Genomic DNA, 23,613 nt, shown 5'->3' on the forward strand with positions numbered 1-23,613 from the left:
TTCTGCTTTAGTACTACAGAGGAATGGGGGGAGGGGTGAAGCTCGCCTTGTGAAAAATGAGGACCTGAGTTCAAATCCCCAGAATTCATATGGAAGTCAGATATGTTAGCACATGTAATCTACTATCCCTGAGTACAAGATGGGATGCAAAAACAGAATGGAAGCACATGGACCCCTAGTCTGGCATACCCATTGGTGAACAAGGAGACACTTTAGTTCAAAGAAGGTGGCAGGTAAGGAGAACACCCAAGACTGCCCTCGGTTTTTCATATGAACACTGTGGCAAGAATCATCCAGCACTCACACAAATATATGTGGGTAAGCACATGAAGGCATCATGCATTAAAAATTATCATGGAGTCAATTACATTAAATTACAAATATGTTTACCCATTTATATAGTTTTGATATTGTTTTGAAATATATAATAGATATATAACAGAGAAAAGAATCTTAGAAATTTCTGGGCACGGTGGCCAAAACAATCTATCTGCAAAGGGCTCAGGGATGTGAGTTGTGACTTGTAATTCATGTCTCCAAGTCACCACCAGAAGCAGGAGGATGTGGAAACATCCCCTCAAACTTTAATGAAAATATATTTCTAACCTAGAATTCCCATGCTCCAAATCCCTAATGCCAAGGAGCACAGGGAGATACTTTCAGACGGCATCACGTTTAGTAAAGGCTGAGTGTGCAGAAACTGTGCTTCATGCACAGAACACAATTAAAAGGAGATCGAGACAGGTGTAGGTTTCAGTGGATGCTGGAGAGACATGGAAAGTTCACAGAGGAAGGTCCTAGGCAGGTCTAGAGGACAATTATATGCAGGGACCCGAAGGGCTACGTGGAGCAGGTAGACCTCTGACACGGGTCACTGAAAACAGCTTACAGTTGCATCTGTAGTACAGAAATGGAGCACTGAGATGTTGCAGACAGTGGATGGAATAGTACAAAAGCAAAAGCGTTAGCGCTCCAGGGGCAGTAGAACATCATGAGGAGCCCTGAATCTGTGAGTCAATAGGAACGGTGTTTTGTGGGAATGTTGATCCATTCTGGGGCCAAGGTCTTAAGTTGCAGTCATATGAGATTCCTCATTGATCAAGACTCTTAGCTTGATTATGGCTGAGCTTGCCACGCCCGACACAGGACATGTTTGCTAGTTCACTCTGTCCTCCGCTCCAAGGAGAATCTACCACCGTAGATTTTTTTTCATTCATTGTGAAAATGCAGTTGCTGAGAGTAGTAGCTAGAATTAATTAGATAAACAACGAAGAGGCATTCAATAAAGAACATAAGATTTATTCTACAGTGAACTTTCTATTGTTTAAACAATTGGTGTTCATTTATTATAGGGTAATTCTTTCTGGAATTATTGAAAAGCAATTGACAAACAACACTTGTAGATATTTAAAATACACAACATGGTGATTTAATATATAATAAAATCATTACCACCATCAAATTAATCAACACTCTTATAATCTCTCAGAATTCCTACAGTTTGTGCAGTGGGAACATTTCAAGATCTTTCTCAGCAGATTTCAACTTGACAATACTATATCTTTAGCTCTGGTTACCACAATGCAAATTAAACCCTCAAAATTTAATCACTTCACATTCAAAGGCTCCTAACACTTGACTAGGGAAACATCTCCTTCTCCCCGCCCCTCAACTCTTAGCTCCTGGCAGCTACTCTATCCTCTGCTTCTGTGGGTTCCAACATTTAGAGTCCACATTCCACATAAATGAAATAATCCGGTTTGGCTGTACCTGGCTCATTTCACCTACTGTGACAGGATGCCTTTCTCGGCAAAGGGTTTGGATAGTTCCCATTGCATCTGCATATGCTCTTTTGTTGGTCACTCATCGGGCCATGGATGTCTGACTTGCTTCTATGTTGGCTGTCCTAAAAGATGATGCAACGAGCTGGTGTCTCTTGAACCTAGTGAGTGAGCTCAAGTGGCTTTGGCATTCTCCCGACGGCGATGACCTTTTTTCATTCACTTGTTGACTAGTTACACATCCTTTTTTTAATATTCATATCCTATCCCATTTTTAACTGAGCTCTCTGTTTTCAACAAGGAGGGTTTATTTGTTTGACTTTGCTAAAAATTTTGGGTACTAACCCCTATAAGATACCATCTATGGGCTGAAAATGGTTTTTCCCATCCCATCACTTGCCTTCCAATTTTATTATTATTAATTTTTTTTGCTGTGCAGAACTTTTTGTCCCTCTTGTATATTTTTGGTTCTGTTTCTTGTGAGCTTGGTGTTGTATAATTTTAAAAAGTCATTGACAAGACCCCTGCCAAGGAGCTTCCTTCCAGTGGTTTCTCCTAAAAGGTTTACCATCTCAGGCTCCATATGTAAGCCTTTTGTTCATCCTCAGTTCAATTTTTGTGCAGAGAATGAGATAAAAATCCAATTTCATTCTTCTCAGTGTGGTTATCTAGTTTCCCCAATACCTTTAAGAGATGCTGTCATTTCTTCAGTGTGGATTTTTTGGCACCCTTGTGGAAGAAAATGTGAACACATGGATATGACATTATCTGTTGACTATGTTTGTTCTATTGTTTTGTGTTCTTATGACAGTGCCAGTGTTAGACAATTATTTGTCATACAGTTTGTCCCCAGGAAGAGTGATCTCTGCTTTGTTCCTCTGATTGCTCTGCTCTTTCATGACCCTGAATGCTTACATACAATTTTTGGATTTTTTCCTATGAAAATATTAATGGCATTGTAATAAGGATGGGTTTGGTCTGGAGATCACATCATGCAATAAGAACGTGTTAATAGTAGCCTCTCTTCCAGTTCATAAAGCAGCATATATTAGGACGGAGTTGTATCTTTGAACTATTTGATTCATATTTTAGAGTTTTCAGCACATAAATGTTTCACTTTATTAGTCAAATATATTCTTTCTTTAGCCATTGTAAATGATGCTGCGTGCTTTAACTCCTTTCTGGACAGTTTGCTATTAGTGTTGAAGGCATAGATAATTTTTATATGTTGTTTTGTATCTTGTAACTTGATTGAATTAATTTGTTAGTTGAAAAGTTTTAAATGAAAACATTTAGGGTAATTTTTATAAGAGCATGTCATGTGCAAATTTAGATGACTTAACTCTTCTTCATATTTTGAATTCGCTCTTTTTTTTCCCTAGTTGCTTTAAATAGGGCTTGCATTACTATGTTAGGTAGAAGTGGTAAGAATGTATATATAATGTACATACATGCTTGCCTTATTCCTAATCTCAAATGGGAAGCTGGTAGCCTTTCTCTATGGCATCTAGCATTACCTGTGAGACAATAATATATCACTTCATTTTATCGAAGTACATTCCTTCTAAATCTTTTTTTTCCACAATTAAAGTGTTTTAAATTTTGTAAAGCACTTTTCTGTATCTATTGGAATGTTCAAATGAATTTTCTTCTTCATTCTCTTAATGTGGTACACCACATTTAATGATTTCCTTATGCTGAACCATCCTTTTTATCTTGAAAAAAATCCCATTTGATCATAGTGTGTATGATCTTCCTAACATGCTGTTGAACTCAGTTTGTTAGCGTTTGACTTTGGCTTTTGCACCTATTTTTTTAAACAAGGATTTGAGAGTATAATTTCATTTTCTTGTATTGTTCTGATCTGGTTCTATCCATGTGAAGCTGGCCTCATAAAATAAAATTTGGAAATGTCCCTCCCTCTTCAAACTTCTAGCAGACATTGAGAACGATTGATACTAATTCTTCCTTACATGTGTCGTAGAATTTATTTATGAAACTATTAGATTTTGTTGGGGGTGTGTGGGAAGTCCTTCTGTATATGTGTTGCTTTTATTGGTTAATGAATAAAACTGTGTTCAGCCAATGACTTAACAGAATATAGCCAGGCTGAAAAAGATACATATATAAAGAGAGTAGGCAGAGTCAGGAGGAAACCATATAGTGGCTAAAGGAGAGAGACGTCTCTACTAGAGCCCGCCAGGACCTTGCTGGTAAGCCACAGCCAGAGTGCCATGGTGATACACAGATTAATGGAGATGGGTTAGTTTAGGATGTAAGCGCTAGCCAATAAGAAGCTAGAGCTTGTAGGCCAAGCAGTGATTTAATTAATATAGTTTCTGTGTGGCTATTTCTAGTCTGGGTAGCTGGGAGCAAATGAGTAGCCTCTGCCAACAGGGGCGGGGCTTGATTTTCAGTGCTAGGGGGTCCTTGATTACCCCATTATTGGTCTGTGGCCATTTCTATTATGTCTTTATGGTCCAGTCCTGGCAGGCTGTGTATGTCTGGGCTCTGTCCATTACTTCTATGCCAATATTTTGACTTGTACCCATTCACTGTGTCCTCCCATGACATCTGGGTCATCAGGTCCAATGTTGCCACACTGATTTCTGTCCACACTGATTTGAGTCCTCATTCACCTTAGTGGGTGTTTGTCAACTCTACTGAGCATCAAAAAAACAAAAAACAAAAAACATACCCTTTATTTTCTGATTTCTTCTTTGCAATTTTAGTCTCTATTTAATAGATATAAGTCTATTTAGACTTATATAGACTTATATCTGGTCTAACGTGCATTACTTCTTTATTTTGTATGTGTCTGGGCTTCCTTTGTTTCCCTTTCTCTAGTTACTTCAGCTGCAAATGTAAGCTGTTCATTTAGAAGCTCTGTCATGTGCTCACATTGACACTTCTCACTATAAACTTGCCCTTGGAACTGCTTGGGATGCATCTTGTAAGCTGTGTTAGTCGTGTCTCCATTTGTATTTGTGCTAATATGCATCTTTATTTCTCTTTTTTACTTATTCTATGACTTGGTTGCTATAAAAAGAAACAAGTTCTTTATTCCCATGTATTTGCAAATACTCAATTTTCTTTCTGTTGCTGAGTTCTAGTCTTTTTTCATTGTGAGCAGAAAAGATACTTGATGTGACTTCAATTTTATTGAATTTGTTAAGTCCTGTTCAGTGGCTCAGTATATCTACATTAGGTTTTAATATATGCATTATAAATTATCATATAAAATTACATTACTGTTTATTCCTATGGCACTTGTCTTTTATTTTGCTTGTGAAGGCAGAAGCAGAAATGTAAAACTCTAATTTACCATTCTTCAACTGCATTACTCTATGAGATGAAAGAAAACCACATGCTTCTAAACCTCACAGGACTCTATTGTGAGCTATGTCTTTTTCACCAATGCAAGTCCATGTCTAAACAGCCACAAAATGCGTAGCCACCACTGGAAACTTTAAAGTTATATTATAAAGTCCTTTTATAACTTATATCAAAGCACAGAAGCATTTAGGAATGAAAGTGAATCATGTCTTCTTATGACACACTTGTACGCTAAACAATATTTACTAAATTCATGAGTTCCTGGCTTCTGCTTTAAAGATTAAACTAGGGGAACAAACAAAAGAATTTTGATGAAAGCAATCTTGGACTAATGTCAGAGGAAAAGATAAAGTCTAGACCAGCACAGATCTGTGACAAGAAGCCTCTTTGCCTATTTCTTGAGGAAGGCAATTCTCTTTGGTTACAATGCTCAATCACAAAGCCCCGCCCCCTCCCAAATTAAGACCAGAAAGACCAAGTACAAATACATGCATAATTGGAGTGCATGTTTGATTATGAATGTGAGATTGTTTGACTTACATGATTTTTATCTTAGTATCTCCTTAATTAGGTAGGCAATGTCCTGACTGTGATGAGCTTGCCCTACTTGATCTTAGAATTCCTAGGAGACATAGTCATTAAAGCAATTCTCCTTCTTCATGAACTGAAACTTTCAGACTAAGTTTACCTCCCCCACCCTTATCATGTCACATCCTCAGTATCAGTGCTTTCTTCTTGAGAACAAGAGACAGTAAAGAAAAATAGATAGTTAAATAAACAAACACGAGGCATAAATAACACTGCAACCCTGACAGCCTGGTCTGAGAACTTTTAGAATGTTCCAGATAATACATGTACTGCAAATCACCAATGGCTCAGAACACGCTCTCCCCCCACACCTCGAGGGAAACCAGAGCATCAGAGTGCAACAGAAAGAACTGTTCCCTTTTCTTCTCCACTGTCTCTCCTTTCTTCCCTCTTGTTTCTACCACTATCATCAAAACTCTCCTGAAAATACACACACACTTGAGATGTTAGGAATAGACCAACATGGAGGAGGTAACCAATTAGGAAGCACAGACTCTGTAGTCAGAGGCTAATCATTCGTTCCCAGCTGCTGAGACTCAAAATAATCACACAGAAACTATATTATGTGCAATACTGTTTGGCCAATAATTTAAGTGTATTTCTAGCTAGCTCTTATATCCTAAACTAACCCATCTCCATTAATCTGTGCATCACCATGAGGCTGTGATCTCTGGCAGAGGCCTCTGTCTCCTGTGGCAACTACATGGCTTCTCACTGACTCAGCCTACTGTCTTCCAGCATTTAGTTTAGTTTTCCTGTCTAGCTCTATTCTGCACTATCACAGGCCAAAGCAGTTTCTTTATTCATTAACAAATAAAAGCAACACATATACAGAAGAACTTCCCACACCAAGAATCTAACATGACATTAGTGTATGCTTGACTAATGTTTCCTATGAGTTCTCTACGATTTCTTAAGCAGTTTCTAACCATCTGGTGTGGGACAATGGTCTTGTACCCTGTAAGGATTTGTCACTTGTATTGGTTTAATAAAATGTTGGCTGGCCAGTAGCCAGGCAGGAAGTAAAGGCGGGTGACCAGAATAGAAGAATTCTTGGAAGAAAGGTTCAGGCTGCAGTCATCACTCACCCAGATGCATAGGAAGCAACATGAGAATTTCTCACTGATAAAAGCTACCAAGCCACGTGGCTAATACAGACAAGAATTATGGGTTAATGTAAGATGTAGGCATTAATTAATAAGAAGCCTGAACTAAAAGGCTAACCAGTTTGCAATTAATGTAGACCTCTATATGTTTCTTTGGGACTGAATGGCTATGGGACTGGGTGGGACAGAAACCTCTATCAACAACCATCTCTCCTCAGCTTTAAAATGTAAATGATGATATAGACTTTTGAGCCAAGAAAGCAGTGTAGAATTCTTAAAACATCCTTTACTATGGCAGCCATTCACTCCAACAATCTCCAATCAAGGAGAATCCTTCCCTTGGCCACTCGATATGCTTTAAAGGTTGAAGTATCCATAAAAAGGGATCAATAACTTTAGCTTATCACTCAGTAAGCAATGGAGATGGAATATTTTAATTTCACTGACATGTATCATGAGTCAATCCTAAAATCATTTGTTTGCCCCCTCCAACCTTGTCAAATAAATCCACAACAGTGCTGAGAAGGTACAGTATTAGTCACTGTTCTAGCTTGCCCTATATTCCTATGATCACACCCAAGACCAAAATCAGCGTGGAAAGAAAAGGGGTTATCTAGCTGACACTTCCACATTGAGGTTCATCATTGAGGGAAGTCGAGGCAGGAAACTGGCGGCAGGAATTGGAGCAGGACCACAGAGGGATGCTGATTACTGACTTGTCCTCCCTGGCTTGCTCAGCCACCTTTCTTTGACCACTTACACAGGAGGCCCTCTCACATCATCACTAATCAAGACAGCGAACCGTGAACTTGCTGAGAAGCCAATCTAACGAAGGACGTCATTCCTCAGTCCATGTTCTCTCGTTGCTGATGATGAGCTGGTGTCAAGTTGACAAAAAAACTGAACAACTCAGTCATAATTTGAGTTAGTGAGATTAACTTACTAATCATATATATTGTGTATATATTGGGTTGACAGCCACTTTGTTTCCTACTGGATGGTGTCCAGGAAGCAAAGGAAAGTGGAACAGATGGGAAGGAGGAAGCCAGCCAGTCTAAGTAGAGGCCGCGAAGCCAAACCTGCAGCAACTATTACTCCCTAGCATGGTCCCTCACTTCCTGGGAATGTATCTGGTTATTAAACATGAACCTTCCAAGTCTGGAAAAATAGTAGGGGTGCTGAGTGGTTACCGCTCAAGTAAAAGCCTTCAAAGAAGTTATAAAAGGTAAGCAAACTAAGGTTTCAGTTCCTCACCACTGACTTCCCCAGAATCAGGCTGTATAGAACAAATGACCTCACCACCGACTGACTTCCCCAGAATAAGGTTGCATAGAATAAATGACCTCAGCACCCACTTACCCAGAATAAGCTTGAGAAGCACTAATGAAGACTTCTGTTACTCTGGACAGTTTTCACTTGTCATTGACTTCGGTTCACTGCAAAGGAACTGCTGCCCTACTCTCCGAGGGAGCTCTGGGAAGATCTATGGGAGAGGCCACTGGGAGTCCAGAGATGACAATGGTGCTGCCTTGCATTCTACCTCTGCAGTGATTTATAGAAATAAATCTTTCAATTTTCCTCATTTATTTTCTTCTTTCAATAGGATAAGATTATACATCCTCATAGACTTGCCTCAGAGACAATCATAACAATTTTACAAGGGAGAAATAAAGACAGACGGGTGAGTGAGGGCACAGCGCTGACTATGATAGCAGTCCCTTCAGCTAGAGACTGAGATATGCACTTCAGTAGGCGTTGAGAAGAGGCATATACCCCTCATCGATGCTCTGTAGTAAAACCAGGGTCCTCATGTAAAGATAACGCAAGACAGGCAAGCTGGTTTGGGAGCCTGTGTATGAAATACCCCCAAGAGCTCATAGGTTGAAAACCTACTTCACAGTGCCATTCATTGCTATTTAGAAGTGTTTCGGAACTTTTGAGAATGATTCTACATTACTGAACTATGCCTTCTCCATCATGATGCTCTGCCCAGGTGTAGGCCCAGAATTGTAGGACTGTGTAGCCCAGGATTAGAATCTCTAAGACTGTGAACAAAAGCAAATCTTTCTTTAAGCAGCTCCTTCCCGGCATTCCCAGAGCACTGGAAACTAACAGTCACTTTTACCACAACTGTTGTGGGCTAAATTCAACTGGTTACTAAACCAAGTCTGATGTGAGAGGCAAGATTCGTGGTATGACTTTAAGTAAGAGCTTGTGGGAGCTACCACTCCCTGGGTTGCTCAAACAGTGGGAGAAGGTGATTCAGGGAAGGCCATGATAAGACTTAAGGGGCTTATTATTCAATCTCCACCAACCTTCTCACGCCTGCTGTGTGCCAGGATGAGCACAGCACACACTGGTATCCATGCTTGCTTGATCTCTCACCGGAAATGTCTTTTGGCTCCAAGTCAGATTCATGTTGATGCCTAGAAAGAGATATCACTTGTCAGAAAGCCATGCCAAGATTGTTTCCAGCCTAAACATTTCTCTTTTCTAAATCCAGACACCTGGGTTTAGGATGTTCTTAGATAAAAAGTGACAAAGATTAAAGACACACAGGCCAGCTGCTGCAGAATTTCACATTATATAGACATGATGCTTCAGAAACCTTTGTAAGGTATAGTAAATTCAACATTCTAAATGCCCTGGGCTGTGTTTATCTCTAAGGATCTTTGGGGAAAGCATGAGGTCTATAAATCTGTTTTTCTGCTTCCTTAGCTGGGGGTTCAGGGACACATTAACTACCCCCTTGGAAGCCTGCCACAAAATAGGCCTTCCCTGGCTTTAACATCCACAACCTGGGGGGATTCCAGGAATACAGGTTGCCAACAATTGTGCGATGAAGCACCTTCAGAATGTGTTTCCGATTAAAAAGACATGCTTATTTGTGTATTGTAGTGATTGTTTTGCTTAGAGAATTTGCTAGGTACATCTCTGAAAAAGAAAAAGGAAGCTGAAGGGAAAGAGAGTGTGATAATTATTTTTTAATTGAGGCTTCTGAAAGAATTTAGTGGGGTTACAAGAGAAATTTTGGTGACCACGGCAAAGCACAATATAAAGTCCCATTGTGGGCTTTTTAAGACTGGTTAAGAAACTGAAAGTCGGGAGCAGAAATCAATGGTCATTTCTCAGCCTCTGATGAAGTTAATAGCTGCTGCCTTAAGAATCTGATTCTAGCTAATAATCTAGCACTAATTTCCTTCAACGTATTTATTAACAACCTGGAAGTGTAAAATGTGCTGATAAAAAAATAATTATACAGTTTGTCAAGGGCGGGAGAGATTGTGAAGAGGACAGAAATGAGTCACCGAGAGGACTAAACAGAGAGAAAGAGAGATATAGCTTAGCTAAGGGAAAGTGGTACCATAGTAAGACCCATCTCCGATCATCTTCCCTAAACCCTTTAAAGGGAGTAAGAGCGGATCAACCGGTCAGACAAGCTGGAAAAGCACAGCTCATCTTAATTCTAAGGGCCAAGTTCAGTTTTTAGCCAGGTCAGTTTAAACCAGATGCAGAAGAATTCAGAATTAGCCTGAAAAGAATGTCCCAAGTAATAACAGAAAGGAAAAAAAAAGACTTAGACTTAGCGTTTTGGGAAGGGACATAGGCAGATACTGAGAATGACATGATACATTTGGCTCTAAGAAATTGGGTGAAAAATTGAACGCAATTGCTGTAGGCTACTTGTGCCTTAAATGCCTCTTTCTGGGGACAACTATTCAAAGATACTGGATTGTGCCTACAAAAATGGATGCCTGGCTCCATGACTCCTTCCTGTTAATATTCAGTCATCAACAGCAGGGAGGAAGGGCTGAAAGCTCAACAATGCACAATGTCCCATGCTGTCGCCTTTTCTAGAGGTTCACGGAAGGACCATATCCGAGTCCTCTGCTGCTCCATCAGCCCAGAGGCGTTTAATTCCTATACAATCAATTTTTTGACATCCCCACCCCCCGGTTTTACAGCTAACAGCACTAGGCAGTGTTTTCTGTTTTAGATAAAAGAGAGATAAAAAGTAAAACCTCACACACATAAATAGATGTAGTCACTTTCAGCAATTTGTAGTAAAAGGCTTTCAGAATAAAGTACTTAAACAAGCTGGATGTGGTAGCAGAGACCCAAGACTAGCTACTCCAGAGGCTCAAATAGAAAGACTACAGCTAAAGGCCCACGTGACTATAGAGTCAGTTCTAAACCAGACTAGGCACTTAGTGAGGATCTTCCTAAAACAAAAAGGGGTAGCTCATTTAACTGCATATTTGGTAAGACCCTGGACTTAGTTTCTGGTGGCCAGCCAGGAACCGAAAGAAAATCATACTTCTGCATAATCTTTATTTGCATACAAACATGTGTGTGTGTGCATAACACATATATACCTAAGTGAGTTTCTTCCAAATTTAGTAATTAGCTTAAATAGTGAGTTATTTGTGAGATCACATATAGTCACATGTTTTTCTACAGTTTGTCCCTCAAGACCATAGCATGCATTACTGAAAAAATATCAAAGTAGCACTTAAAATAACTATGCCCTGCCAGAACCATAACTTTATTTTACACACACATATACATGCACATATATATGTATATTTTTAAACTTTTAGACTAATATATTATATGATCACCCTCTTTCCTTTCCTTATTCCAAATCCTCCCATATATTGCTCCTTGATCCCTTTTAAATCCATGGCCTCTTTTCTCATTAATAGTTACATACAAACATATATACACACATACATACATGTGTACATGGACACACACACACTCCTAAATATATAAATACAACCTGCCTATCTGTATAATGTTCCTTATACATTTATGTTTTCAGATGTTACCCCTGGGTATTTGATAACTAATTGGCATGCTCTGCCCTGGAGAAAGTTACTTCTCCCCTCTTATAAGTCCTTAGTTGACTATAGTTCTTTGGGAGGTGTTCGGGCCTCCAGAGATTTCCCCTGTCTGTGTTAGCCTGTCTCTTACTGAGCAAGGCTTAAGTCCAATTGGAGAGCAGTCAGTTCCTGCCATGGAGTGTGTGCCCCTACTGTATCCTTAGGGTTATTTTGTCCTGCTGGTCATTGTTGAGGAAGATATACAACTTTTGATTTTACAAACTTTCTACTTATTCCATGACTATCTATTTATTTGCTTTTATTTAAGAAAAAGATTTCTGAAGGAGAATGAACCAGATGAAAGGGAATGTGCCAGATGAAGTAATCCCACACTAGCTCCGAACAGGGTATGATAAGGGTTTTTTTATTTAAAGGCGAACTCACAGATCACAATGGGGAACGGGAGCAGAATCCAGCATCCAGGTGTGAGAGCAGAGAGAGAGAACCTGGGTGGGCCAGTACCTTTTTGGTACCCAAGGCCACACCCAACCTTGTCCAGTCTCTTACAGGCCATTGGCTGAAGGAGGTTCCCCATCAGATTTCCCACTTGCAAAAATTATTTTTGAACTAGAATAGTTTGTTTTCCAAAAAATATTTAGTTAGGTTTCTAAACAAGTGCTTGAAGGGCATCAAATTTTAATTACAAAACAATTATGTTTCCCATTATCTAAAAACAAGCTCTTCAAAGTTTTCTCTGACATCCCACTCCAGATAGCTGGTTTCTTAATAATTCTCTAATGCATTGTTCACTTTCTCTAGTATCGGTCATTGAAACTGTGGGGATGTTTGGGGAGGAGCTAAGAGAGCTTTGGTGGTGAATCCTGACTGCCAGCTTGATTGGACTGAAAATACCTAGGAGATATGCAAAGCATCCCTCTATGTGTGTCTGCGAGGCCGGCAGTGGTGATGCATGCCTTTAATCCCAGTACTCAGGAGACAGTAGTAGGCAGATCTCTGTGAGTTTGAGCTAGCCTAGTCTACAAGAGCTAGTTCCAGGACAGTCTCAAAAGCTATAGAAAAATGCTGTCTCGAAAAGCCACAAAATGATGATTTTAAAAATCAGCAGCATTATCTCATAGACTTTAAGCTTAGATGAATTAGAAGGAATATTATTAGAATGGACAATATTCACTAGCATAGATTTACTCTCTTGGTATTCCTGGATTGCCACAATGGTGTGAACCGCTCTGCTTGGTGGCACCATCTACAAAGCTGTCTCAGCTTTGTCAGGAGCAACTTCATGTAGAAACTATTTGTCTCACCATTCCAGGTCATCGTCACAAGCAAGTCAAGGCAGCAAAAACTAGAAGCAACTGGTCATATCATGTCCACAGTCAGGAGCAGAGCAATTGATTAATACATGCATGCCAGTCTGGTGTGGGACAGTTGTCTGTATTCTGTCATTTATATTGTTAATAAATGCTCACTGATCAGTAGCCAGGCAGGAAGTATAGGTGGGACAACCAGACAGGAAGTAGAGGCAGGTCAATGAGAACAGGAGAATTCTGGGAAGAAGGAAGCTCTTCCCCCAGTCCTGTCCAGAAATCAAAGAAGCAAGATATGACCTGCCCTGCCGAAAAAGGTACTGAGCCCTGTGGTTAACATATACAAGAATAGTGGGTTAACATAAGTTATAAAAGTTAATACGAAGCCTGAGCTAATGGGCCAATCAGTTTATAACTAATGTAGACAGACCTCTGTGTGATTCTTTGGGGCTAAATAGCTGTGGGAACTGGGCAGGACAGAAACCCCAACAAGCAGGCCCTCATGTTATACCAGTCCCAATCATTCTTCCTTCACTCTTATAGAGTTAGGAACTCTGCTTCTAGTTGCTCATAGTGGTAAGGTCCTCCTACTTCAACTAATGCCATCAAGATAATACCTTACAGACCATACCCCAAAGTCAACCTCATCTCGACCACCCTTTATTTAGACTCCCATCCCAGGAGATTCTAGACTGTGTCAAGTTAGTTAGACACAAGTTAGACTGTGTCAAATTGAAAAAAAATCAAATGTGATGTAGCGGGCGTGGTCAATCGATAGAATAAACAGACCAATACTATATAAAAGATTTAGCTTTTAATAAAAAAAGGGAAAACTTACACCAGCGTCCCAATGGTCCGTCCGGAACACAGGGGACAAGAGAGAGAGTGGGGAAGCACATCCACCAGGTTTATAGGTAAATTTTTGCCTTAGGGCAACACGCCCCATGGACAGAATGTGATTGGCTGAACTCCCCTATCAATGTGATGATGTTCAGAAGTCTCTAAAGCAGTGAATTAAAGTAGGTTCTTCTTCCTTCAACATGTTTATGTCAGTGATGTAAAGACTGGCTAACACATGGGAAAATCTTGCCTCCTAGAATATAAAGCTCAACTTTGGTGTTTCTGTTGCTATTAAGAGACACCATGATCACAGAGACTCTTATAGAGGAAAACATTTAATTGGGGCTGGCTTACAGTTTCAGAGGTTTAGTCATCTATCATCATGGCAGGAAATATGGAGGCATGCAGGCAGACACAGTGCTGGAGAGATAGTTGAGAGTTCTACATCTTGAAATGCAAGCAGCAGAAGAAAACTGTGTGCCACACTGGGCGAAGCTTGAGCATATGAGACTTCAAAGCCCACCCCCACAGTAATATTCTTTCTCTAACAAGGCCACACCTCTTAATAGTGTCACTCCCTATGGGCCAACCATTCAAACATACGAGTCTTTGGGGATCATTCCTGTTCAAATCACCACAGTGAAGAAATGTCCTCAGATTGCAATGGTTTACCAGCCCATGCTTAAGACTGAGAAATGCAAGACATAGAAAAAGGACCAGTGAATAAAACATTTAGTGTCAGAAGATAGGACATTACTAGAGAAGGGGGGAAAGGTAAAGAAAGAGAATTAGAAGGAGAGACAGAACAGCAGGTAATAAACCATTATGGGTATAAAATCTGAGCCTCAAAAGTGCTATGTAATTTGAACAATGGTCACATATGAAAATAAAGTAGATTCAGGGTTCAAATTTAAGCTGAGAAACCCCCAAATGTATGTTTACATACAAATAACAAGACTCTTCCATGTTTTGAAAGGCTGAAATCCTTTCTTTATAGGAAAACTGTTCAGGACATGGAAATATAATATTTGTATAATACCCAGGCTGTTGAGGAAGGGCCCATCAAAGGCCACTTAAAGCCTTCCCACAATAAAAATGCAGCAAAACTAGATGGTACGCTGGTTAACAGGCACATTCCAAAGTTAACAGTTATGGCCCATATGTAACCATGGGGGTTAATGCAGAGTCAAAGCGCTGGAAGCCCAGGTACATATGATGACCCCTAGGTCACAAGTTTACCAGAATGCTAAAGGAGCCATTTAGTGTTTTCAGGGAGATGGTTTCCCATGGGCTTGGGCATTGAATACTTGTTACCCAGTTTGTGGCACTGTCTGGGGATGTTTAGGAGGCACAGCCTTGGAGGGTGAGAGCAAAGAGCCTCAACTATTTACAGTTTGCTCTCTCGGCTTCATGCTTGCAGGTTGAAGATGTGAGCACTCAGCTTCCTGATCCGGCTGCTTGGCTAGCTGGCATGCCTCTACACCATGTGGGACTCTCATCCCTCTGGATGTGGAATCAAATTAAAATCTGTTTTTCTGTAAGTTGCCCTGGTTATGGTGCTTTACTGTAGCAACAGGAAAGTAGCTAATGCAGGCTTCATCATTATGGAAGACTGAAGAAGGAATATTTCATGTCTGAACTCTCTCTCTCTCTCTGTGTGTGTGTGTGTGTGTGTGTGTGTGTGTGTGAGAGAGAGAGAGAGAGAGAGAGAGAGAGAGAGAGAGAGAGGGGAAAGAGAAAGTTTATTTTTCTTTCTCTCTCTAACTCACAGAGACAAAGATTGAGAGAGGGGGAGAGGGAGAGGAGGAAGAGAGAGCAGACACCATGGTCACTGGTTCCCTTAGACTCAAGTCCTTGGCAAACTGCCTTTCATTTCTTAAGTGAAAAGGAAACTCAGGCTGAAACAAGCCGCACTTAGTTGGGACACAAACGTTGACAGGGGAGAAGAGGAGAAGAGCGAGCACAGTCAGAGAGCATTAAACCCCAAGTGCCATCAAATGGCAGGGGGAAGCAGAGTCCCAACCTGCCAGGCCAACGAGTGAATGTCCCCAGTTCCACAGGGCTCCCTAGCCCCGAGTTCTACAGGGCTCCCTAGCCCCGCAGAGACCCTGAAAATCTTCTCGATGAGTTCCGGCAGGAGTCCTTGCCATCACTCACAGACATTGTGCTAAGACTCCAGAAATGTCATAAGAAATATCAGCCACACCCACCACGTGCATCACAAGCATTTTCCCCAACATGGTGACTTCAACCCTGAGAGCCAGAGAGTGCTGTCCCCAAACAGAGGATAAGAGAAGTGTTTCTGGCAGGATGGAAAGTGATCAAGGCGATTGAAGGAAATGTTTCATTTATCCTGCACGTGTGTACCAGTGCTAAACGCTGTCCAGGCAGAAAGGGGAGCAAGAGCCGATGCAGACAGGAGAAACAGAATGTTCACTATGGTGCAGGCCTTTGGTAAGACAAACATGAAGGCACCTTCCACAGCAGAAGCCCCTGGAAGGAACGGATATTATAATTCTTCTACCCTGCGCTGTCAGCCCGTGGCATATTTCAGTCTGAGATACATTAACAAATAAGGAGAGGTATCCCCAGGGCCTCTAATAACATTGACTTCATGCATCATTTCCTCGGAGGAATAGTACACTGTGTATTTCTTATTCCTGGTGTGTCCTGGCTCAGAAATAATGGCCGTGCTCACCTGCTTACTTCTGTGTGTTTTACAACCCTCCTAAGCTTTGTTTGTCTTTCCCTTGCTCTTCCTGTGCTCGCCACACTACGCAGGCCCACATAAAAGGAACATCAACACAGTACACAGGCCGCGTGTGGTGTGGTGGGGAAGGTCTTTCAAATCTTTTATGGGGGCAAGCCGAGGAAGAATCTAAGGTAAATAAATGGCATGGTCTGTGCAGCGGACGCTGAAGTCAGGATAAATGAGTAAAAACACTGGGGATTCCAGTGCTCCATCAGAGCAATCTGTCCTACACACGCATCTTGCCGAGTCAGCCCTGGGCTGTTTGTTCCTATGTCTGGCCGTGTGAAATACACAGGTATCAGGCCCGGTAGTGAGACAGCTGCCCTTCTGAAGGCTGTGCCCAGAGTTAGCGGGACAGTTCCACATCCAGAGGTCTCCATTCTCCACTTTTCACCAGGGCCAGGCCCTAGAATCCTGAAAAGACCCAATCAGGCCTATGCTAGAAGGAAAACAGAAGAATTGGTCTTCCTGTTTTAAGAACTGCGATCCCTCAGCCTCCAGCCTCCGTGCTCACACAACCCCCCCAACCCCTCAATCCCCCACCCCAACCCCCACCCCCACCCCACCCCACCCCCGCCCGACCAAGCGCTCAGAGACTCAGGACAGCAGGAAGAGATTGCTAACCTCTGACATACAGCGTCCAGGCTCCATGCTCACACAAGTGACCCCCCATCCTGTCCCACAAGCGCTTAGAGACCCAGGACAGTGGGAAGAGCTTGCTGACTCCCACAAAGTGGCAGATTTAAGTGACACAATCCATGCTCCAGGGCCAAGAGTCACTGCTACAACACAAGAAAATGACTACGATAAATCGTTACATGATAAACAGAGGGTGGGACTGTGCCCAGCGTCCAAGGGTCACCACATAAAAGTGTATGCATTTGATAGGCAAACGCGGAACGTGGAGAATCGAAACCAGCCACCCACTCATTGCAAGGGTGAACCACAGGCCAAGTTTTTCTTTCATTTCACTTCCCATTAACATATTATAATGTTATTCAGGTGGTGTGGAAAATAAATGAAACGTTGGATCGCAATGAGGTGCACAATGAAGTTGGGATAGCTGTAAACAGTACTTGAGATTTAATTTCCTAAAACCAGAAACACACAAACAAAGGCGCTAGGCAACTCGCGACCCTGGCTACAGATCCAGCTAAACTCAACCCCTCTCCTTGCTCCAGATCTTCTGAGGTCCAGACTACCTCTTACCTAAGGCCTGTTATTTGTACCAGAACAAAAGCATTTGTCTCCTGCATCCTCTCAGCACACCCAGACACATGCCAAACCTTTGGCAAGTGAGGGCGTGGGTATGGAGCCGTGTGTTCATCATTTATTAATTTCCCGGGTGTATTTAATATTAAATTAAGTCTCATGCTGGCAATCTTAAATCAGTTCCAGAAGTCCTTGAATCACTCACCATGGGCTCAGAAGGACACCAGGTACTATAGGAGACTCAAATGCAGTAAAAGGAAAAGTAGTCCCTGCCCTTGCCAATGCCTGTTCACTATGGGGGAACAGAAGGAAGCCTGTGGTCTTAGGTGACCTGAAGACGAGCTGTGTTGTCCTGGGACACATTTATTTCCACAGGATGCCTATGTACACTAAACACCTTGCAGCATGAGGCCCATGCTCTGTCTATGCTGCCCTTCACTCAATGGGTACAGACCATGTGGTGAATAAGACAAGGCAGGTGGGAAAGTACGTGTTTATGAACGAACATTTTTTAAAAATTAAGTAAGGCAGACAGTGAATAACTGGATTGAGAAAGCATTTGTCTAAAAGGTAACCCTGGGGAGATTTACTGAAACAATCAATCCCTAATCCTTCCACCCCAGAGGCCTCCCTTGTGATTTCTCTCAGTGAGAGGCAGCCTTTTGCCCCCAGGTCACACAACATTTTTTGCATATTGACTGTTTCATTGTCTTTGGAAGTTGAGGAGGTGGAGAATGGACAGATCACAAACTACCTTGTATAGTACAAGAGGTTTAGAACCATTTCTCCTCCACCCCAAACAAAACAGCCTGAGGACTGTGTTTAGCCATCTCCGCCTCACTACAGATTCTCACTCAGCCTTCTGAAGTGTTGGAAACATCTCAGGGTCCAATCATACCCATGACCCTGGTTGTGAGGGGACACTGACTGAGATACTTGTACAAGGTCACTGGGAGCAGCTACTGGCCCAGAAGCTGTTGGTCTACTCTATGGCAAACTTTCCCATAGGTGGGAATTTTGCCTCCCACCCCGGGGAAATCCTAAAAGTCCTGTGGGCATCAGCAGAGCCTGGAGGACTAAGAAAGTCTCACACAGGGACACTAGCCTACCCATGTATGGATGAGCTTCGTTTCCAAACTGCTCTCCAATTTCTAACCTTGTTACCTTGGCCAGTGACATCTGAGTTACTACCAACTCTCAAGGATTCTGTTTGCTTTGTTAAGAAAACAATGATTTTGAATTTTACTAGACTTGACGTACATAAGATTGGCATGACTGCTTTCAGATTGGGACTCTCTGCTCCTACTCAAGACATGCATGCATCCTTTACACAGAAAGGAAAAGAGAGTTTCCAGCGCGCGTCAACCCTCACTGACATCACTAGTTGGACTGTGGTGTCTGACAGAAGATAGAAGTTGGCGTGATGAAGGAAGAAGTTGGTACCTTATGGAGACCTCACTGGGCAGCAGTGTGGAGACCATTAACATGAGAAGAGCAGAGTTTTAGGACTGGGCACCGGGAAGTATAAGGGGAGGCCATGCCCTCATCAGACAAAGCCTGTAAGAAGGACAGGAATTGATATTTCTTCTATAATTATATCCTCACTATAAGAGTAAGGTCCAAGGAGGACTCCATGAAATACGTGGGAGAGATAGAATAGGAATAGAGTGATAATCTCTAAGTGATATTTATTTAGATGTCTTGATATGGAAGCATTTCCCCAGATTAACAGTTGAGCCCTAAACATCATTATAAATATCCTTAAAGAGGCGACAATGCATACAGAGAACAGGTCTTGTGAAGACTGAACAGAGAAAGATCTGAAGCTCTGGCTTGAAGAACAAAGTGGTCTAGGTACAAGTCAAAGGATGCTGAGATCCAACAGGAATGAGACAGGGCAAGGGATGGAGTGTCTCCTCCAGCCTTGAGGATGAATGTGAGGTGAAAACCTCACTCCAAGATGCCAAGCATAAGGAGATTAGAAAGAAACAGAGCAGAGAAATCCTTTCTATGATAAAATGGTGGCTTGACTTTATGCTTCTTTAAACACTGAAGAACTTCCCCCCCCCACACACTTATTGCCTTCAGGAAGTTCTTTCTGTGCCTAGTTTGGGCTCCATCTTGCTTAGTCACAGTCCTGCCTACCTCCTTTATTTCTTTCAGTCCTGTTCCCCAGCTCCACAAGGCTTCCTTTGCCTGTCTCCTGATAAGGAGCCCCAAATACCCAGTGGCTACCATCCAAGTCCCACAGGAAAGGAGAGCCTCGTGGTAGCAGAAAGGAGGGACATGCAAGAGTAAGAAACTTATTTATATTTTTGTTGGAGGAAATAAATTCAGTGAGAAATAGAAAATGGTTTCCAAATTGTTTGACACTACACACAGATATATAGATGCAATTAACTATGTAAAAAGGACAAGCTAACTTAAAAAGCAATAATTAGAGTAATATTTGAAACATCCTCACAAAAACTTGTTGGTTTTTCATTCTTATATATGGCTCAGGAAGTTTTTCTTACAGAAAAGGTAAACTCAGTGGGGTAACATAGCCTAATATTATCTAATCATGTATACCTCAAAGAGCCAAATATAGTGTCATATATCTCAATTAGGAAGCTGAGCCAGGAGGATCCTGAGTTCAAAGCACCCTGGGCTATACAACAAAGTCATTTCTAAACAACGACAAAAGATATAACAACAAAAGGCACCAAAGGAAACACAAGGGAAATATAAGCTCCATGATGGGGTATAGACTTAAAAAAAAATCTTTTGGTACATGGAAAAAGATTGCAGGAAAATTTAAATATTTGCAGCTACTTTACCCATCACAAATCATAAACAGTTCAATTGTCCATCAGTTGAGAAGAGAAAACAAAGAATCATGATGCCTAGGCTTAATAAAACGTGACTCAGTGATGCAGAGGAAGACACTACTGATAGATGTGAAATGGGGGAATCCCAGCATGGAGGTGGGACCTCAACATGGGGGGACCAGCATGGAGGGACCCCAACACAGAGGGACCCCAACACAGGGACCTCAATATGGGGTACCCCAGCATGGAGGGACCCCCAACCCAGAGAGAATGCAACACGGAGGGAACGCAACACAGAGGGATCCCAACATGGGAAGACCCCAACATGGAGGTACTTACCCCAAAATGAAGGAACTCACCCCCAAATAGAGGGACTCACCCAAACATGGAGGGACTCATCCCAACATGAGGGACTCACCAAACATAATGTTGAGCAGGAGGAAATAGATCTACAGGCACATATTCTCCTTGATCAAATGGACAGCTTCCATTGCTACATATAGAACTGATATAGACAGTACACGTCAGGGGTCACCTGGTGGCCAGCGGTGTCAATAACACTGACCCAGAATGACCCAGAGAACCAGAGTGGAGAATGTGTTCTATTTTTGCATGGTGGTGGCTACATGGGCCCAGGAAATTGTCAAAGGTATATTTAAAATTGGTATGTTTTTATTATGTTCACATTTAAACTTTATCAAATCTATTTTTAAATGTATGCTCTACTTAAAATGGCAGCTACAGCTACAGGTATTCCTTAGGAAAATGTTAATGGTTTCCTTTTCCTGTGGAAAAAATAAGGTCCTTGAGTCAAACTGGAGGGATCAAAGAAATATTTCACCATCAGAGAGGTGGGGGAGCTGCCGCCAGAGGAATCCCACATTGAGTTGAATCACATCCTCCACTCCTGGGGTGGAGAGAGCTTTACTTACAAAGATGAATGTCTACAAAAATCATCTACAACATACACCCATAAAACTGGCAAAGGGAGAAACAACACAGCTGTCTTTAGGCAGGATCACTAGGACCTTCAGTGACAATAATGACGGTTTTATACACAATGAGTCCATCAGACTCCCTCATGCCAGTTACCTGTGCTGCCGTGCAGGACCCGTGTACCTTCAAAGTCCTGTCACTACACTGCACCTAGAAACACTGAACTCACAATAAACAACACCCCTCTTTGCAAACTTGGACTTACAAGACGGTCAACTAAGTCCCTATGAGATGTTGAGAAGTAGAAATTGGGGTTAGGGAAGCTCAGTTAGTAAACTGTTTGTTGTGCAACCATGATAACCTGAGTTTCGATCCCCAGGACACACAAAAACAAGCCAAGTGAAGCAGCACACACATATAATCTAAACACTAGGGACACAGAAACAGGGGAGTCTCTGGGGCTTGCTGGCCAGCCAGTCTAGCTAATCCAGCAAGTTCCACGTCCAGTGAGAGAGTTTGTCTTATGAAGTAAGGTGGAAATGGCATGGGGTAAAGTGACTGGCACAGAAGCATCATGATCTGAGTTTGGCAGATCGGTACCCTGTGCACTAAGAAAGGAGAAGGAAACCACAAAAATGCTGGGGTTCACTAGCCATCCAGTAAGCTCCAGGTTCTGTGAACGCATCTCAGAAAATAAAGGAGGGTGTAACATGTTGGGCTGGCTTGTTGGGGTATCTGTCCTGCCCAGTATCCCACAGCCGGCAAGCACCAAAGAAAATCACATACAGGACTCCATAAGATTATAAACTGATTGACCCATTAGCTCAGGTTTCTTGTTAACTCTTATAGCTTATATTAACCCATTATTCTCATCTATGTTAGCCATGTGGCTCAGTACCTTTTCCAGCGTGGCAGCTCACATGTTGCTTCTTCGGTGGTCTGGGCAGGGATGTGTAAGAAGCTTCCTGCTTCCCAGAATTCTCCTGTTCTCATTGCATCACCTCTACTTCCTGTCTGGTTTTCCAACCTATGCTTCCTGCCTGGCCAATCAGCATTTATTTTACCTTTGATCTCTGGTTTCCATATATATGTACACACTTATGCACACACACATGTATGCACATGTATATGCACACAAACATATCACAGATATTGGATACTTTACTCTCTCTCTCAGAAGAAGAAGAAGGAGGAGGAGGAGGAGGAGGAGGAGGAGGAGGGAAGGAAATGAAAATAAAGTGGTGATTGACCCTGATGTGACAGAAGTCTTATTAGCCACAGAAGGACAGAGAATGAGGACCTCTGAATACATGACTCAGGAAGTATAACCAGAGCAATCTGAAGTCATCCCAGAGACATGGTTTTATGAAAGGAGAGTGCTCTGGCTTCATTACTGCCACTGTGGAAAAAAAAAATCTTGACCAGAACCAACATAGGGGAGGAAGGGTTGATTCGGCTTATAGTTCCAGATACAGCTTCTCATTTCAGGAATTCAAGGCAAGAACTCAAGCAGCTAGTTACATCACAGTCAAGATCAAAGAGATCAAAGAGAATAAATACCTTCTTGCTTGCTTGCACATATACATACTCAGCTAGCTTTCTTCACTTATATAAGGCCCAACCTAGAAAATGGTACCACCCACAGTGAGTTCAATCTTCCTATTTTAATTAATAATCAAGACAATTCCTGACAGACAGGGTCAAAGGCCAACATGATATAGATACTTCCTCACAAAGCCTCTCTTTCCAGGCAATTGCAGGTTGTGCCAAGTTTACAGTTAAAACTGCCCGTCACAGGAGCATTCAGGATTTCACAGGCTGCTCTCACAGTGAGCGAGTCTTCAAAGGGGTTCTATATTGGGGTGGAGGAGACCCAGATTTCCTATCTTGTAGGATGTGGGTTGGCCTTTGAAAGGGGCATGTCTTTGAGCTGAGGGCAATTCCTAGGAGTCTGCTTTTAGTCTGCAGCACTCCCAACAGCGGAGAAAAATGCCTTGATTCTAAAATGGATTATAGGTAAAGGCATCTTGATGAACCTATTTTTTTATCAGCACCAGTTTGCTGGGGTATTAAAGCGCATCCATGCAGTATACATTATGAT

General features: G+C 41.9%; 1 long non-coding RNA gene across 1 annotated transcript in view; it reads right to left on the bottom strand.

The window, feature by feature from the left end:
* LOC146895794 (uncharacterized) overlaps nt 1-23,613 on the bottom strand; it is a 140,652-nt gene that overhangs the window by 69,106 nt on the left and 47,933 nt on the right. Inside the window, exon 4 of the long non-coding RNA XR_015739466.1 lies at nt 9,127-9,237. This is a non-coding gene — a long non-coding RNA (uncharacterized LOC146895794). The remainder of the gene's footprint in view (nt 1-9,126; nt 9,238-23,613) is intronic.

Source organism: Myodes glareolus, chromosome 1, assembly GCF_982192425.1.
Source record: "Myodes glareolus chromosome 1, mMyoGla1.1, whole genome shotgun sequence".
Taxonomy (NCBI): domain Eukaryota; kingdom Metazoa; phylum Chordata; class Mammalia; order Rodentia; family Cricetidae; genus Myodes; species Myodes glareolus.